This window comes from Eubalaena glacialis, chromosome 1, assembly GCF_028564815.1.
Source record: "Eubalaena glacialis isolate mEubGla1 chromosome 1, mEubGla1.1.hap2.+ XY, whole genome shotgun sequence".
NCBI classification, from domain to species: domain Eukaryota; kingdom Metazoa; phylum Chordata; class Mammalia; order Artiodactyla; family Balaenidae; genus Eubalaena; species Eubalaena glacialis.
Genome location: NC_083716.1, coordinates 220,952,611 through 220,971,448, shown reverse-complemented (window position 1 = coordinate 220,971,448; position 18,838 = coordinate 220,952,611). Strand labels below are relative to the sequence as shown.

Below are 18,838 nucleotides of genomic sequence, written 5' to 3'. Positions count from 1 at the left end.
CAGGGTGCCGGAGGGAAGGAGAGAGCCTTTTAAGGAAACATTTCTCTGCTTAAAAAAAAAAAAAATAGAGAGAGACAAGAAACACTGAAACACACAACAAAGTTAGTGGGCTGGCTGGCCGGCTGGCCTGGAATGCACAGCTGTGGGCGGTGGGTGGAGGAGGCCACTGGGGGGCAGCAGGCCACGAGGGGGCACCCAGGCATCAGGCCCTCGGACTGGGGGTCCTCAGCTGCCCCTCAGATCTCAGTCCTCGGGGGGGACAGGGAAGGGACCTGGGGTCAGGTCCCATTTTTTCCACTGCCTTGGGGTGGTGCTGGGGGAGCAGCTCTCCCTCTTGTCTCAGAGGACACCTGTCCATCCTGCCCTTGCCTCAAAATGTGTCCGTAACGCCCTCTCTCACTTCCCCAAGCCCCAGTCCCGAATGGAGACTAGACACCCACTCTCGTGGATTGCAGGTGGAGACGATGGCGGTGGATGTGGCTGGCCCGTGGCTGGCCTGTGGCTGGCCCGTGACTGGGAGGCCGTGGCAGTAGCCGGCAGCATGCCCTCCTCTTGCAGCTGATCCCACATTTAGATTCCCAGCCTCATCCCAGCTCTAGCTCCAAGGAAAGGAGCAGATCAGGGTGCGCTGCTCTGTGGATTGATCCGCTCCCACCTCGGCTTTAGGGCGCACGGGTGATAGGAGGAGTGGGGACAGGAGACACTGGGAGCCTGGCCCCATGAGGTTGAAAGCTACAAGCCTCAGAGTGGGATTTGGGGCTGGGGGCAGGAGGAGACAGGCAGGAGGCCACTGCTGGATGCGGGACTCCTGCCCTCAAGGTGCCTAGGGGATAGCAGTGTCCCCGTGGCTGAGACCTTGTCGGGTGGGCAGGGTGCCCTGAAGGCTGCAGCCACCTCCGGACTTTCCTGCCCTTCTGGCCTGTTCTTCTGGCATCCTCCACCCCACCCTTGGCCACTGATCAGCTGTGTGACCTTGGACAAGTTGTTTAACTTCTCTGTGCCCCCTGCACCTCAAACGGAGGTATAATAGTACCTACCTTATTGGGTTGTTGAAAGGATTACATGAGTTAACATGGGTAAGGCATTGATAATAATACCTGTGCACATTCAATATGCATTATATGTGTTAGATATTGTTCCTTCCTTTTTTTTTTTTTTTTTTTTGGCTTCATATGTGATTCTCCCAAGTCCTAGAGTAATGCTGAGTACAGGGTGATAGGTACTGAGGTTCAGCTCAGGCTTCTTTGCTGGAGAATGAGGTGAGCAGGGAGCCTGCAGTGTGGCCGGGTCAAGAACCCAGGGATGCTAACTCCCAGCCTCTCCACCCCTTCCAGAGCCCGGGACACACCGTCCCACAGGTATGGTTCCCTTCTAGGGGGGTATGTCAAGCTGGGTGATCCCTGGGGCTGGTCAGATGCTAGAACAGGGTCAGGTGAAGGAAGGGCCCAGCTGAGGGTGAGGCGTCTATGAACAGCCAGCTGTAGCCCGGGCTGTCGGCTGGGGCGGGGGCCCGGGTTGCCCACTGTTTGAGGAGGCAGCCCCCCACTCTTTGGCGATCCACGGCTTATGTCCAGACACCCTCATGCCCAGAGCGGGGGGTGGGGGGGGAGAGCTTCACCCCCCGTCCCCTCTGTGGGCCCCCTGCCTGGTGTTTGGGTCAGGAATTGGAGCCAAGGTTGAGGTATGAGCTCCAAGAAAAACGTGTCCCAGCTAGAAGAAAGGAACACATTGAGTCTCTGATAAAGGCCCCTGCTAATTGTCAGGGTAGTGGTTTGGCTGCCCGGCCCCTGGGGAGGGAGTGTTATCTCAGGGTAGGGAGCAGTCCAGCCCCCTCCCTGCCCTCTCCCTCTGTCTTGAGGCCACATGGCCACCCCCCTCCCCCATTAGAGAAGAAGACGAGGATGATGACAGTCATAGCTCACCCCTGGAGGGTGCTTGCACTCTTCAAGGCCTTCCACCTCTATTAGCGATGTGGCCGCCTTCGGAAGAGTCGACAGGCCCTTCCCCAGCCTGTTTCCCTGCACGGTCTGGGAAACTTTGCCAGCTGTCTGCAGCTGTGACCTTTGGGTGAGGTACCTTGGCATTTGGGGGAATGGAGGAGGTGACTCTTCCTTTTCTAGAGGTCTTAAACACGGTTTTTGAAAAAATTAAAACAAATCTTACCATATTGTAGAAAATTTAGAACATAGAGCAAAGAAAAAAAAAATCTTTATTCTTATTGCCTTAACCCTGGTGCTTTGACCTCCAGTTTTTCCGCATATTTTTTTACGGGGTTTAAAATATGTGACTTCTATTTCACTTTTGCCTTCTGCTGCTCCCCCCACCCCCTGAGTGTTATCGCCTAAGCAGCTTTCCGTGTTGCTACATAGTCTCCCCGCTGGAGAGTGTCAGTGTTTGTGAACTGAAGGAAGGGGTGTCCAGCACGGGGTGGCGGGGAGCGGAATGATCTCAGGAGGCCCTGGTTTTCTCTGGGGATGAAAGATGCTAACCTTGCCCTTTCTCTGTTCCTCCCACAGGTGGCTGCCCCCTGCGTTCCACCATCCAGCCATGAACTGGTGGTGAGTGAAAGTCCATGCCCTGTCCTGCCAGCCCTGCCTCCCCTCTTTCCTCAGCTCCCGCTGCAGCTTGCTTGAGACCCAAGCATGCTGGTAGCCCCCATGAGTGCTGGGCCATTAGGTAATGACGAGGAAGGGGCCATGTCCCGAGGCCGAAGCTGGACTGGGAGGAAATGAGTCATGAGGTCCTTTCATGACTTCATGAGATGCGGGGCCTCCTATTTCAATCTTGAGACTTAAGTCCTTGGAAAAACCCATAAAAGGACATCTCGCCTGTCTCTAGGCCTGGCCAGGTGCCTGTTGTCCTGGGGCTTACAGAACCAGGGAATGGCATCTCCTTCCACCCGCCTGGTCCCTGGTCAGGTACCCTTTGGCTGGAGGCAGGGGGAAGGATGGCATGACCTACAAAGGTCCAGACACCTGAGCAGTTGCTCATGTTCAGGTGGCCTGTTCCACCTCCAGTCTCCTTCGCTGACTCTGCTTTTCTGCCTTCTCTCCGCGTCCCCCGCTCCTTCCTCTCTCCCCCAATCAGGTTTCCAGAAAAGCATGGATGGGGCAGGACTCCTGTGAGTTGTGGGCTATGGAGAGAGGCCTGCTCCAGACTGATCCCAGCTGGGCTGATTTGGAATTTTTCCCTCCCTGCCCGCTCTCTGCCTTCTTTCCTTTCAGAGGTCCCTCTTGCTCCCCAGCCCAGCGCAGGAGGCAGGCGGGGCCCTGGAGCCTGGAGAGGGAAGCGCCTGCCTGCGTGCGTGCAGGTGCCTGTGTGTGCGTTTGCGCGTGGGGTGCGTCACGGAGGGCCCCTGTGGGCACCATCCGACTGGCTGGTGCGGAGGTGCCTATGGTGACACTGATGTGGGTGGGAGTCTGGGGGAGGCGGCAAGGGTGCCAGGAGGTATCTGCACACCCGTGCGGTGACTTGCTCAGCTTGGATACTGGAATCTCACTCAGGTCTCCTGGCCTTTTCTCCTCTAACACCCGTTTGCCGTATGACAATGGGCCAGTCCCTGCCCTCTTTCTGGACCTCAGTTTCCCTCTCCGTCAAAGAGAGGGATTGCACTGGATGCTCCAAAGGCTTTCTCCGTGCTGATACATATCCCTCCCCCCCCCCATTCAGGGTCATCGGTGGAATGAAATAAAGTATGCAAAAAAAAAGTATGCCAAAGTGCTTGTGACTCTTAGCTGTCTTTGGACCCAGAGCAGTGTCCCTGCTCTCTGCCCTCCCGGCCCAGGCTCTGCTTAGCTCTTTCCCTTCCTTGCATCGGCCCCTCTTTCCTAATCTCACTGGGCTCAAACCCTTCTGGGCCTCGGCACTGCGTGGCTGTGCGGCTCCAGACGTGGAGTATTATTCGCACAGAGCTCAGTTGAAGGTCATCTGACAACAGCAGGGGGTGGGAGTGGGGTGCTGTGGGGATGAGGCCAGAGCACAGGCCTGGTTTGGAACTGCGAGGGAGAAATCCCTCTGGGACTGTGGAGGGACACCGTGGAGGGCGGGTGGGGAGGGGTGAGCCTACGTCTCATCATTTCAACCCAACTTCCACTTCGCTGCTGAGAACAGAACGTCCTTGGCTGGTCTAGTATGGCTGGGGGTCTCTGGGGTTTAGGGCTCTCCAGGCAGAAGCCAGACGCCTGACCTCTGGGAGTCTTGTGAGCTTTGTTTACGCGAGGAAGGGTCAGAGGTTGGAACAGAAGGGAATAGGTTGGCATTCTGGCTGGAGGGATTGCAGTCAGATACCAGAAGGGACTCCTGCCTGAGCCAGGTTGTGGAAGCTTCCCATCTCTGTGATGTGCCCCATCTGGGCAGGGGGGCTCTGATCTTTGCGGAGGTTGGATCAGCCATCTGGTGGAGGAGTGCTTGTGACACCAGAGGTTTCCCCACCTGAGTCAGGACCTGCCCCCTCCCCCCTCCCCCAGCAGTGGTCAAAGAGCGAGGGAGTTCCACTGCCTCCCTCTGGATCCCGGCTCCCCAGGCCCTGGGTCTGTGGCCGTGGACACATTGCTTAACCTCTCTGGACCTCAGTTTCCCCTCTGCGGGTTGGGAGTTAGTAATAGTACCTACCTTATAAGGCTGTGAGGAGAATGAAAGGAGCAAATTAACTCACTGAATTAATCTGTATTCAGAATCCTCCAGTGGCTGCCCACCACTTGGAGTAAAGGCCCAGGTTCTTCCATGAGTCTACACAACCCTGCACAATAGACAGATTTCCTCTCTAACCTCGTCTTCAGAAACTCCCTCGTTCACTCACTCTGCTGCAACTACCTGGCCTTCTTGCTGGTCCTTGAACATACCAGGAAGATGCTGCCTCAGGGCCTTTGCACTTGCAAAGCTTTTCCTGCAGTTACTTGCCAGGCTCTTTCCCTCCTTGAGGTCTTTACTCAAGTGTCAGATTTCCCTTCCCCCAGCAACCCTCTCTCCCTTCCCTGCTTTCTTTGCCCCTCAGCATGTGTCACCGTCTTACTTGCTTATCTTGTTTAAAAGACTCCCCCCATGTTTAGCATGTGAACTCTATGATGACAAGGGATTTCTGTCCTTTGTGTTCATTGCTGTATCCCCACTGTCTGGCACACAGTAGGTGCTCAATGCACGTTTATTGAGTGGCTGGAAGAAAGGCATTCAGCCAGATGCCCGGCACAGATTAGGTGCTCAATAAATAGGACAGCTGTCCTCTATCCCTTACTGGTGGGGCGTGGGGGCCTATTAGAGGGGCCAGCCTCTAGCTGGAAACTCTGCTGCTGTCCCCGGGGAGGGAAAGTGGCCCAGGGGAAGCCGGGAGAAAGTTTGGCTTCCCCCAGAGAGCACTCAGCACCTGTTTCCTCACGGCAGGCAGGCAGGCAGGCGAGTGCTTTGAGCAGGTTCACAAGAGAGAGGAAAGGGCGGGTTTTATTTTTCCTTCCTTTTCCCTTTGCTGCCTGCCTTCAGCCTCTGTAGGGCTGGTCTCTGGCCTCCCTGCCCCTTCCCTCTTGCTTCACACTGTGTGTCTGTGTGTTTGTCAAGTTTTCTCCATGCCCCCAGCTCTCCCTCTGGCCTTCTCACCCATCTTACTTCAGTCCTACCCCCCTGGGATTGGGACCACTCATCCCTGGGCCCAGGATTTCTGCCAACCTCTGTGCCCTGCCAGCCAAACACATTTTCCAGCCCGTGCCAGGCCAGCCAGGGCAGAGTGGCTTAATCTTCAACCCATGTTTCCATCTTACTCAACAGATGTTGCCCAAGGCCTTGGGTAGAAGGCTCCTAGGGTCACCTCCCTCCTGTGGGGTCCACCGGCGGGGGCAGGATGGAGAGGGGTGAGGGTGTGTTTGCCGTGGACGCTCCTGATCCTTGGAAAGTGCTGAAGCAGGTTTTCTCAACTTCTGAAAAATAAGAGTCAAAAGGAATTTCCCAAGGGTGATGGCCAAGTGGAGTGGCCACCCAGGTGGGCCAGATATGAGCCCTTCTGCACGTACGGCCTGGCACCCAGGAGACCTGGGCGGGGGGAGAGCCGTGTGGGCACTTCTTCTCCTCCGCAGGCCAGCCCCGTGGCAGATGCTTGAAATGTCCTGTGGAACGAAACCCATTGAGTCGCAGGTGGGGTGGAGAGTCTGCGGTGGGGGAGGTGGATGGGGAATGGGAATGCCAGGTTGGTTTCACCTATAATAGTAATCAGAGCAATAGCAAAAAGTTAACCCTTGTATGGAACTTTCTTTGCAGACCTTTGTTGTGAAAGTTGTACGAAAATAAACTCATTTATCCTTCACAGTGATGCAGTGAGGGAGGTGCAGTGATTATCCCAATGTCTCAGATGAGGAACACACTTGAGGCCTAAGGCCACAGAGCTATTTGAAGGGGGCACTGGGATTTCGACTCAGTATGGTCCACACTCGTAACCATAATAATGACAAACATGACTGGCTTGCATAGCAGCTGCGGTTTTCAGAACCCTTACCCTGACACCGGGCCACCCCGAGCCCACAGTGACTTGTGTGGAGGTCTGGACAGGTGTGAGCCCTTCCTGGGGAGAGGAGCAAAGTGGGGCTCAGAAAGGCCAGGTGACTGATTCATAGTCATGCAGCGGTGGCAAGGGCTGGGGTCAGGACTGGGGTTATGGATTCCTGGGCCTGCTTTCTCTCCGATACCCTCAGTACTTGCTGCTGATGTAAATAACTGATATTGCCAAGTGGACTTCTCCTGGATTTCTTCTTCTAAACAGTGACAGCCACGAGCTGGCTTCTCCATTTGCCAGCAGGCCTGGAATTTAGGGGCAGGTCTATCCATCCATCTATCTGCCATCCATCCAACATCATCTTCTGAACGCCTGCCTTGTGCCAGGACTGTTCTCATGCTGGGGCTGCAAGGTTCTTTTCTGCTGAATGCCAGGGCTTCTGGAAGGCAGGTGGAGATGCAGTAGGCATGGAGCCATAGGAGTAAGAGGACTGGAGGCCATCTAGTCAAATCCTGCTCTTTCCCAGGGGAGGAAACTGAGGCCCTGGGATTTTTTTTTTGCTCTAATTCATTTCAAAAATTATGGTAAAGTACACATAACATAAAAATTACCATCTTAACCATTTTTGAGTGCACAGTCAGTGGATTAAATACATCCATTTCATTGCACAACAATCACCACCATCCACCTCCAGAAGGCTTTTTATCTTGTAAAACAAAAAACTCTGCACCCATTAAATAATAACTCCCCGGTCCCTGCCAACCACCATTCTACTTTCTGTCTCTGTGAATCTGACTACTCAAGTACCTCATGTAAGTGGATTCATACAATATTTGTCCTTTTGTGACTGTCTTATTACACCTAGCATAATGTCCTCAAGGTTCATCCATGTTGTAGCATGTGTCAGAATGTCCTTCCTTTTTTTTTTTTTATTAATTAATTTATTTATTTTTGGCTGTGTTGGGTCTTCGTTTCTGTCTTTCTCTAGTTGCGGTGTGCGGGGGCCACTCTTCATCGCGGTGCGCGGGCCTCTCACTGTTGCGGCCTCTCTTGTTGCGGAGCACAAGCTCCAGACGCAGGCTCAGTAGTTGTGGCTCACGGGCCTAGTAGCTCCGTGGCATGTGGGATGTTCCCAGACCAGGGCTCGAACCCGTGTCCCCTGCATTGGCAGGCAGATTCTCAACCACTGCGCCACCAGGGAAGCCCTGTCCTTCCTGTTTAAGGCTGAATAATATTCCAATGTGTGTATATACCACATTTTACTGACTCATTCATCTGTCGATGGACACCTGGGTTATTTCCATGTTTTAGTTACTGTGAATGATGCTGCTATGAACATGGGTGTGTAAATATCTCTTTGAGTCCCTGCTTTCAGTTACTTTGGGTATATACTCAAAAGTTGAATTGCTGGATTATATAGTAATTCTGTTTTTGATTTTTTTGGAGGAACCACCATACTGTTTCCCACAGCGGCTGTACCATCTTATATTCCCACCAGTAGCACACAGATGTTCTAATTTCTCCACATCTTTGCCAAAACTCTCTTCTTTTCTCTTGTCTTGTCTTCTCTCCTCTCCTCTCCTTTTCTTTCTTTCTTTCTTTTTTTTTTTTTTGATAGTAGCCATCCTAATGGTTGTGAGGTGGTGGTCCTGAGATTTCCAAACGACTTTCTCAAGGTGCCCCTGGGGCGAGGAGGCATCACGTTGCCTCATGGAAGAAGAGAAGGGACCAGAGAAGCACGTGGAGCCCCCTAGCCTGGCGCTGCCATCTTGCTCTCCATCAGGGAGAGTGGCCAAAAGTTGCTTTAGTTCATTCGAACTCCCAGCCCTGATGCATTTCATCCGAGGGCACTGAGGGGGCCATGGGTGGCCATCTTTGGGAGATTCTGGAAAATGGAACAATGCCAGGAGAAATGAGCCCGAGAGAGTCTTGATTCCAAGAGTGATGAGGGAGGTTGGAAATCCAGTTCGTGCACTACCTAGACTGCTTAGTCTGGAGAGGGAGATTACGGGCAGGTGCAGAATGGGAGAGAGAACGTCTTGAAGGACAAGCTGGCTTCCTTTCTGTTGCTCTCCAAAGTAGAACCTCGTAGATGGAGGGTCTCATAAAGAGGGGGAGACTTGGGTGTAAAGAAGAGCTTTCTAACACCTAAAAAGGCCCATTGGGGCTGTCTTAGGGAGTTGCTGTCACTGGAACACATACTCACTGACGCCTATTAGGGTGCAGATGGGAGTTTCCCTCCCTGGGGGGAGCTTAGGTAGAAGTCCTCAGGGCCCACTGAGGTCCCGCCCTTAAGCTGGGCTGTGAAGGGACATGGGCCCCAGAGGTCAAGGCACCTATGAATGTGCTGACCACCTCCCCTTTGACCCCCACTGGGAGAGGCCCCAGTTGGGTGAAGGGCCCTGCCCTCCAGGAGCCCTGTTCAGTGTGGGAGAGAGAGAACTCTACGGTGGAAATGAATTAGTGCCCTCCTCGGGGGTTCTGACTGGAGGCAGCTTTGGGGCCCAGGGTGGGCTGCAGTCCGTCTGTGCTGCGCTGGTTGAGGAAGTCTGCCTGCTGTTCCAAGTCCAGGTTAAGATTTGAGCAAATGGAAGAGAGGAGGGAAGGAGAGAGGGCCTTCCAGAAGGTGGCAGGGCTGGAACAGAGAAGGAGTAGGGCCTTGGTGCAAATGACCAAGCCTGATGGGGGCCGGAGCAAATCCAGTGCCCTCGCTGGGGGGATGAGGGGCCAGGCAATCTTGTCTCACCTTGGTGGGCCTGGCTAGGGTGCCTGTGGGAAGACCCTGAGTGTGCGAATGGAGGCGGAAGTAGTGTGGCATGGTGGTGGGGAGTGATGAGATGGGAGCAGAGTCTGCAGATAGAGGAGGGGGGAAGGCAGTGGAGTCTACCCGAGGAAGAGGCGGCCAGATAAGGGAGGAATCCAGAAGCCAGGTTGGGGAACTTGAACTTGATGAGCCAAGCACTAAGGGCCATTGTGGGTCCTTGAGTGGGGAAGTGACCCAAAGCACGCTTTGAGAGTGGGAGTCTGCTGCCAGCGGTGGGGTGTGGCTCGGTGGAGAGGGGGCTGCCAGGAGGAGGGCTGGGTAGACCAGACACGAGGCTGGGGCAGGTGCTCAACATGGGGCGGAGGATTTGTGCAAGGGCGGTCAGAGGCGCATGGAGGAAGGGCTTGGGGAGGCACAGACTCTGAGTGCCCCGGCTGAGAGGGAGGAGAACAGCATCCTGGGGAGGGGAGCGTGGCAGGAGGGTGTGAGAAATATTCCAGCAGGACGGGGTGGGGCGGGGGAGTCCGCAGTTGCCTAGCCTCAGCAACCTGGAATCGGGTGCTGGGCCCCTCGGGGTGAATTGTGGGGGGCCCTGAGGACAGGAGTGGGCTTGCCCAGTCCCCTCCCTGGGGGTGCAGGGCATTGTTCCATTTAATCACATCCAGCCTGTTCTTTTACTCTGGTGGCCTCGGCCTGCCTGGGAGAGGATGTGGCCCCTGGAGCGACTTCCCCCAAACACTCATGGGACCTGGGCTGCCGGCGCCCTCTCTCCAGCCCCTTGCGCTCCGTGTTGAAGCTCTCCCTTCCGGAGATGCTGGGAAATAACATGGGGCGAGGGGCTGACCTGCGCTCACGTGGAGCTCGCCAACCTCCCCGGAAACTCAGTTTTTCCTCATTCAGAGTGCTTCCCTGCTGCCGCTGCTGTGTGTTTTTGTTGTTACCAAGGTGCTGGTCCCCCGACTGGCTGTGGGGTCTGCTATGTGCCCTCCCAGCCACGCCCCCTCTAAGTGCCCCGTTAATGGTGCTTCCCTGCCCTTCCCTTTGGCTTTCAGTTCCCTCTCTTCATCTGCTTAGGGTTCTATTTTGAGAACGAGTGAGCCTAGAATATCGTGCTCTGGGTCCTGGGGCTGAGGACATCCCAGCCTGCCCCCCACTCCTTTGCCAGCTCCCTTCCTCTCCTGACAGGCAGGCAGCGCTGGCCCTGACCTCACTGTCCGTCTGTCCAGTGGCAGTAGATGTGATGTCATGGGGTCTTTTTTGTCCTGAAAAACTGCCCGGATTCCAGGCCTCCCAGGGGGCAAGAGTGGAGAGAGCTGGAGGGGTGGAAGGGGGGAGGGTGTGAGGAATTTCTGGACGGAATGTTCCTCTGGAGGCTGAGTCCGCGTTCTGCGCCGGCTCCCCTCCCCCCAGTCCAGGGCTTGGTCACCTCCCCCCACCCGCTATGGCCCTCTGCCTTTTCCTTCCTCCAAAACAGCAGCCCACAGATACATTTTTTCCCAGCTCACCCTCCCTGCAGGCCACCGAAATGTCCTACTGCGTGAACCTCCAGGCAGTCATCCCAGCCACCGCAGCCTCTGCAGACCGGCCCCTCCTCAGGCCCACACCGTTGGGGGTGGGTAAACGCATGGAGAGGGCATGCATGTCTTTTTTTGGAAAAAAAAACCCCAAAAACTTGAGGAAAGGATGTGCAGCTTCCCTTATCCACACTGTGGTTCACAGCCCCTCACATTCAGGAAGTTCTCTCTGATGTCTGGTCCCAGTCTCTCCTATTGCAGCCCATTTCCTCCTCTTCCTCTGGAAGTGCATTGAAGAAGCCTTTTCCTCCTGAGGACCTGAGACAATTAGTCTTTAAGCCACAGAAAGCTTGTTCCCAACAGGAGGGCAGTTGATTAGGAGTAAGAGGAACTGAATGAAGATTATGGCCAGGGAGAAGAGACAGAGCATGAGGGGGATGTAAGGAGCAGCATTCAAATACCAGCTGTCCTTATCTACAGGCTCTGTGACCTTGACCAGGTTATTTAATCTCTCGGGCCCTCAGTTTCCTCACCTGTAAAATGGGATAATGCTTGCCTTGTGAGCATTGGTTATGAGGAATGATGATCGTGAAAGCAAAGAGCCCAATGTTAAGCCCAAGACATCAATAGTACCTGCTGAGTAATTGTTGTTACTGCAGTAACGTTATGAAAATGCACCTCCAGACCAGGGCCAGGAAGAGGTAAGGCAAGTGAGGCACCTGGGGTGCAAAATTGGAGAAGGTATTGCTCTCAGGGTTGTGCATCCTGAGACTAAATGCCTCCTTGAATTTTCTGCCCTAAGAGCCTCACTCTAGTCCTTCCCTTGCTCCAGACTCCCGGGTTTGAGGCCCCAGAGCACAGTGATCCACAGATAGCAAGACTTGGCCGTCAAGTGGCACCAGGTCTAAACTCTGCCACCTGCTCCTGAGCTGGGTTCGAGTTGTCCTGCTTGGGAGCAAGAAGCATTCTGGAAGACCCCTGGTGGGGCAGTGATTTGGCTACCCTCAGCTTTGGAAAGCCTGGGTTCGTCTTGGGATTGGGCAGGGGGAGGGGCCAAGTGGGGAGGTGCCATCCTTGTTGGGGTTCTGTCTGCTTCATCCTTCTACAGCTGAGTCTGAGGAAGAAGGAAGAGCAGAGTCCGCCAACCAAGAGCCAAGAGCTAACCCTACCTGCAGGCTGGCTGGGGATTGGGATGAGGGGTAGTGGGTGAGCTCAGTGACGGGCTTTATAAAACCTGGGTGCCCACCCGAGTCCTGCCATGCACCTCACTGTGAGAAGCTGGGCGAGTCATACCCGCACCTCTCTGTACCTCAGTTTCCCCATCTGTGAAATGGGGAGGGAGGAGATGGTGTCTGAGGAGTGGTGTGCAAAGATGGTGTGTGTGTGTATGTTTCCGTGCTAACGGTAGGGTGACAGCCGAGGCTTAGTGGGTCTCTGCCAGCCACTGGAACTCTGGGGCTGTGGTCTCGGGAGACCACAGCCCTGATGGCCTGGGAGCTTTCCCTAGTATACCCAAGCTTCCCTGCAGGGCCTAGGGCAGGGGCAGCCTCAGGGGAGAACACCCACCCCCACCCCGCCCCGTGATGAGTTCCCTCACCTTTTTCATTCCCAGTAGCCCCAGAGCTGGCAGTGCATGGAAAGCAGAGAAGCAGGACTTCAATCCCAGGAGGACTGGGGTGGAAGGGAGGGGTGGGGAGCGCAGCATGCCTGCTGGGCTGTGTTTGCAAACACTGCAGGAAAACACTGGGTGTTGGGGTTGGAAGGGGTTTTTGGAAATTTTTAGCTCCTCAGAAGGCCTCTCCACCAGTACGTTGAAGGCAGGCGTCTGATGGCTGGCCCTGTGGCTGGCCTCCAGCTGGTGTAGGGAAGGGGTGGGAGCAGAGGGGCTGGTGCTCAGATGAATGCTGGCAGGGAGAGAAGTTTCTCTTGCCCTGCTGAGGCCTGTGGTTTCTAATGTTGACTCCTTGGTCTGCATTGTGTCAGACCCAGGAGGGATGGGGCAGGAGGGTCAAGGTGCGGCAAGGTGGGGCAGGGTGGGCTGGGAGAGGGCCTGGCCTTGGACCTGTGCAATCACAGCTGATAAATAACAGCTCACATTTACTGAGAGCTTCCTAAGTGCCAGGCCCCGTTCTAAGTGCTTTCTGTGCTTCATCTCATTTGCTTCTCACAAAAGAGGACCATGCCTTCCTGCTGAAGAGCAGCAAGGACAGAGTGACCTGCTTGAGGTCACAGAGTTAGTAGCAGAGAGAGTCAGGACGTGGCCCAGCTGTCTGCTGCCAATGCTGTCAGACTAGACCAGTGGTTTTCAAAGTGTCATCCCCAGACCTGGAAACCTGTTAGAAATGCACATTCTTGAGTCCCTCTCTAGGCTACTGGATCCCACCCTGTGGGGAGGGCCCAGCCACCCGTGTGTCCGTCAGCAGCCCACCAGGTGATTGGGAGGCACACTAAAGTTTGAGACCCCTGGCTCTCACTCTGCTCTGCCCCGTCGGGGTCTCTTGGGAGGCTGTCCCCAGAGCAGGACGAGGGGCTCTTCAGGGCCTGTAATGGGCCTGGGGCAGGTACTCTGTCTCCGGTTGCTCCATCCCACCCCAGTTCTGAACTTTCTGACCACCACCCACCCCCAGTCAGGGAGGCTGAGTATATAGACTGTGAAGAGTGAGGGCTTTGGAACTGGGAGGTCTGGGTTCAGAGTCAGTCCTGTTGTGTAGACTCTGCACGCAGAAGGTCCCTGTGATCTGCCCTCCAGGCCTTCTCCTCCCCACTGGAAGCCAGAGCAGCTCAGAGCGGGGGCAGTTGGCCCGTTCTGCCCAGCCCATGGTCTCCACGTGAGCATTACAGAGCCCTGGACCAGAAGAGATGGGTGGAGGCTCAGAGGGCTGGGGCAGGCTGGCACTGCTGCCGAGGACTCCCCGGGGTGGGGCCGGGTGGTGGTTGGAGGCTGAGGGGAGACCCTGGTCCTGATTGTCAGGCAGCTCCTAGAGCTCAGTCTGGGGAAGGGATCCCGGGGGATTTCCTGTGGGCTCATTTGCCTCCTGCCCGGTGGCCTATGGCTCAGGAATGGGGTTCTGGGGGCTGGCTAGGTGAGGATTAGGGCTGGGCTGGGTGGGGACAGAATGTGTCATCTTGACTCCCCCTGCAGAGCCATCCTCAGACTCCAGGTGGGCCCACCTAGGGGGCTGGGAGGCGCTGGCTGATACGACTCCCCAGCTCCTGCTCCGTTCCTGGACTCTGTCTTCTCTCAACCCTCCCAAGCTGCCTTGACCCTGAACTACACAGGGGGTTTCATCCACCTGGAAAGAAGTTTTGGCCTCAGTCTCTTGTCTCCCGGGCAGTAGGGGGAAAGTCTGGGCGTTTTTAGAAAGAGCACTACTGCCTTCAGCTCAGCCCACTTCCTTCCTCCATCCCTATCTTGGCCCAGTTCTCCTCCCAGATGCCAGAACATTTCAGAGGTCATTCTGTCCACTCCCATGTCTTCAGACATGAGCAGCTCACCCTCAGGTCCCGGGATGGGGTTGGGGCAGGTGTTTCCTATTCAGAGACCCACTGTCTAAACCTGGTCCATAGTCATCTCAGCACAGGCTTGTTTCCATGACCTTGACATTCATGTCCATGTCCATCTGTGTGATTCAAGGGCCCCTCTAACCACATCACTGAGTTGGAAATGGAGCCCTGGAGACCGTGGTCAGGAGGTGGCCCTGGAATGGGAAGTTTCTCTCTCATTATGGGGGAGTCCGAGGAGCCCACGTTTCAGGATGCCTTTAGTAGGAAGTTGGTCTGCGCAAGGGAAGGATGGCACCAGGATGAGGGACAGGATCAGTCCACAGGTGTTTATTGACGGCTCGCTACAGATACAGCACAGTCTCTGGCCCGAGGGCTAAGGCAACTCAGTTGGTAAAAATGCTGCTTTGAATCTGTTTCGGAGGCAGGTGGGATAAGAATCACAAATAAAAATAAAACAAGAGTTGGGGAATTAGACATATTCCCACAATGAGATTATTCACACGCTGAGGACCAGATAAGTAGCTCAGACAGTAAGGCTTACTGGAGTTCTGAGGTGGGAGAGAGAGACCCCTTTGCTGGGGTGTTCAGGGAGGGCTTCATGGAGGAGGAGAGCTAGTAAGAAAAGAGGAGAAGCTGCTTCACAAACAAAAGCCTGGATGTGGGAATAGCAAGGGGTCTGGATGGAAGAGAGTTTTGGGGCAAGGAAATTGAGGTCTGCAAGGGGGCAGGGCCAAAGGTGGGGATGGCCCTTGAAAGCCCACTGAAGCATGAAGACTCTGGCAGGCCTGGTATCCGGGGCTGCTGTGGTTTCACACAGCATGATGTGTAGAGACCCAAGATGGGGTTCCAACCCTTTTGTCCCCCTTAGTAGTCAATGGCTTTGGTCCACTCATCTAATTTCTCTTTATTTGTAAAGTGGGGCTCAAAGGTAGTAATAGTACTTACCTCACTGGGTTCTTGTGAATAAATGAAGCGACTGGTGTAGGCACACATGCCTGGCAAGTAGGAACAAGAGTCACTTACTCGCTCCTTGTTCCTTTTTGAGGGGTCGGTGACTGTCGGAGTTAGGGGCCTTAGTGAGGTTTGTCAAGCTGGATGGTTCTAGGACCAATAGGATTGTCTTTCATTTTCCAGACTCTGCCCCCCAAGCTTGGGGTCAGCACATTATGTCTGAGTCTTGGGTTGGCACCATCGGTGCTGTCTCAGGAGGCCTTCTGCCCATCACGGCCACCAGCCCCGGGGAGAGAGCCAACCTGGGGATGTTTGCCCTGAGGCCTCATGCTGTTTTCTCCCTCTGCCCACAGCCCGTCAACACTGAAACTGCTCCAAAGAATGTAGTGGACACGGTGAGTGACAGCAGGTAGGGCGGGGTGAGCACCTGGGGAGGCCAGGAAAGCATAAGGAAGATTGGGGGGAAAGTGAACAGATGTGTTTGAGGACACCCTTCTGGAGTAGATTTGGGGAACTTGGGGGAAGGATGGAGACATGGGTGGCATTGAAAGCTGGATATCGGACCATCCCCTTGTGTATTCGGAAATGGATTGCTGGGGTGCTAGGCAGACGGGGAGGGGCTGGGGTGCTAGGCAGACGGGGAGGGAGAGGCCCGTGGTTAAATGTGGGCTTCTTTGTTAGATATGTAGAATGTGAGAAAGCCAGGCAGATCTTTCCAAACACGTCTTTCTGACTTAGCAGAGAGACAGACGATTTCCTCAAGGCTACGTGGAGGAGGAAGGAAAGGAAGTGGGTGGGTCATGTGGTGGGGAAACCGAGGCTGGCAGCTAGCTGAGAGGCGTCTCCTGGCAATGGCCGGCACGGAGTGATGGGCTCAGAGATGGAGGACTTGGGTTCACCTCCCAACTCCTCCAAGGTTCTATTTGTGAGACTGTGGCAAGTCCTGAGCCTGTCTGTGCCTCAGTTTTCTCATCTGCAGAAATGGGAATAATAATATCTCCCCCAGGAGAGACACAAATGGCAGGGTATGGTTGGCTTTGAGGGGCCGTTAGTGGACAAAGAAATGCTACACAAACAACCAAGCCCCCTCCCAGGCCCTTCTGCCAAGCCCTCACCCCCACCACTGCCACACCCAGCAGATGAAAGACCTGATGATACCTTTCGATGACTTTCCTCAACTCCCCTCTCTGACTGCCTTTTCTTTGTCTCCAGGGAGAAGGAGCCTTCCGGGGTGGAAACACACGGAGGAAAAGCCTTGAGGAAGATGTAAGTATTCGGAAGGGAAGGAGGAAGATGCCGCGAGTCCCTGGGGCGCGGGGGACGGGGGAGGCGGACAATGCCTAACATCTGCTTGTTTGGTGGGCGTCCCTCGCAGCCTCCTCTGTAGAATTGCTCAGCTCAATTCCGGAGTGGGGAGAGGGGCTGGGAGGGTGAGCAGGCCCCACGACTTAGACACTGGGCCTTAGTCTTGGCTTCAGCCTCCAGCCCAGCTGGATCCAGAGTTGGTTTGCCCGTCACTGAGGCAGACCTTAGTGCTGCAGGGTGGGGAGGGAGGGGAGCAGAGGCTGCTGTGCGAGGCCTCGCTGGGTGGTGAGCAGTCACCAGGGCAACGGCCAGGGGAATGGGCAACACTGCAGCAAGAGGGACTAGGGGCAGAGATGAAGAGGGACTCCTGGGCTCTTGGAGGGTCATCAGCCCCTGGGGAATCGCAGGCTCTGCTTCTTCGGAGGGAGAAGCCTTTGAAAATGGGCTAAATGCCATTGATTCAGGAGGGAGCTGGAAGATGGGCTGGTTGGTCTCACGGGCTCCTCCTGCGCTGTGGTTTTGGTGGAGGGCGATGGGCAAATTCCTTAAGTGGAAGGACCCCAGGGAAGGAAAGAGGGGCTCTCCTGGGACCCTGCTTTGAGCCAAACTCGTGCCTGGGCTTGTCCTCACACCACCCCAGGGGCAGATGCCCGGCAACGTCGGACCTTTCTCTTTTTTCCCTGCCCTTCTCTGACAATTTGCCCCTCTGCTGGCCTCTCCATCCTCGCCCGCCCTGATCTGCAGAGGAACAAGGAGTGGTTTTGGCGGTTGGCACGGGGGAGCTGTTGATGGCATGAGGCCCTATCATCTGACAGCTGCCTGACCCATGGCGGGGAGGGCCTCGGAGGGAGGTGCTGGGCTTCTGCAGGCAGCACACTTCTGTGGTGAGCCCACCACCTCTGTCACATTGCCCTGGGCCAGCCCCGCAAGGCCAGCCCGGCAAGGTGGAGGTGTCCCCCGGGCCGCACAGGGCCCCGCCAGGAAGAGCAGAAACATGCCTCTCAAATTAATGGGCAAGGCTCTGTTCAAGGTACGCACGGGTCCTATGGGCGTGGAGTACACATGCTGGGATGGACCCTTGTCCGAGTTTGTGATGTTTCTGGGGCTGGGGTACAGGGGAGAAAGTAATTTTCTTGTGTGCCTGCTACTAAAGATTAACTAGCTTAATGCACACAAAGCGTACACTATGTGCTCAATAAGTGTTAACCATTCTTATTACTGTAATTTTGGCTAAGGACCAGGAACTGGGCTGGGTATATATATATTTTTTGTGTGTGGCCGTGCTGTGCAGCATGTGGGATCTTAGTTCCTCCACTAGGGATCAAACCCATGCCCCCTGAAGTGGCAGCGTGGAGTCTTAACCACTGGACCACCAGGGAAGTCCCCATTGGCTGGGTATTTTTTGATCCCCGTGACATCCCGCTATGGCAGATGCTGTGGCCCCATTTTATAGATGAGGAAACAGAGGCTTGGAGGGGCTCACTGACTCAATGAATGTCTTCTCCATCCCATCCTGGGACTGCTGCCTGGATCTGGTGTTTCCAGGACTCCCAACCCTTGGCCAGGGGACAGGGCGATGGTGTGTGAACCAAGCCTTTTAGCCAATGGTCTGGACACTCTTTTATAAGCCGAGTCCTAGAGCAGTTGCTCCCCACAACTCCAGCCTGGGCCAGACAGATCCTACAAGGTAAGGCTGCAGCAAGAGAGAGTGAAGTTAGACATCATGGAGAACTTTTTGATGCAAGGGTATGTATGACCTTGGTCCTGGAGAAGAAAGAGGTTGCCGCTTAGTTGGAATGAGAGTTTTTTTAGGAGAAAGTTCTGTTGATCTGGGATGAAAGTGTGTGTGTCTGTGCGTGCCGGGGTGGGTAAGGGTGGTGTCTTGCCTGGATATGGGAGAAGGGACAAGATGAGTTTTGGTCTAGCTAGTTTAGTTAAAGGAGTTCATGAAAGGCTAAGCAAGTGAGCAGATTCCAGAATGGCACGAGTACTGCAAAGGAAGAGAGAAAACCTAATTTTTGAGGATCCCAGACGCCTGTCCCAGGTTGAGTGACCGCAGGGTCCCCTCCCCAGCCACTGGGTTCTCCTGCAGTCTGCCTTGGGTGAGGAGACCCGTTTCCGAAGCGGCACGGTCGCTGCTCTGGGCCTGCTGCTGGGATAATGTGCCTGTTTTTTGAGCTGTTTTCCTGTCTCTGGCCCGCAGCCCAGGACTCACAGGGCAGGAATGGCTGTTTTCCTCCAACGGGGTTGGTGTGTTGCAGAGTTTGTGGATGATGTGCTGTGTCGCACTTTGTTTTGGAAAAATCCAGGCGGGTGGGCAGGAAGGAG

General features: G+C 55.1%; 1 protein-coding gene across 4 annotated transcripts in view; it reads left to right on the top strand.

The window, feature by feature from the left end:
• The window catches only part of TNS1 (tensin 1), a 185,873-nt gene that overhangs the window by 68,687 nt on the left and 98,348 nt on the right, over positions 1-18,838 (top strand). For all 4 annotated transcript variants that reach the window (XM_061187226.1, XM_061187233.1, XM_061187224.1 and 1 more), the window contains 3 exons: positions 2,517-2,558; positions 15,559-15,600; positions 16,418-16,471. The gene's annotated coding sequence lies outside the window, so the exon portion shown is untranslated. The remainder of the gene's footprint in view (positions 1-2,516; positions 2,559-15,558; positions 15,601-16,417; positions 16,472-18,838) is intronic.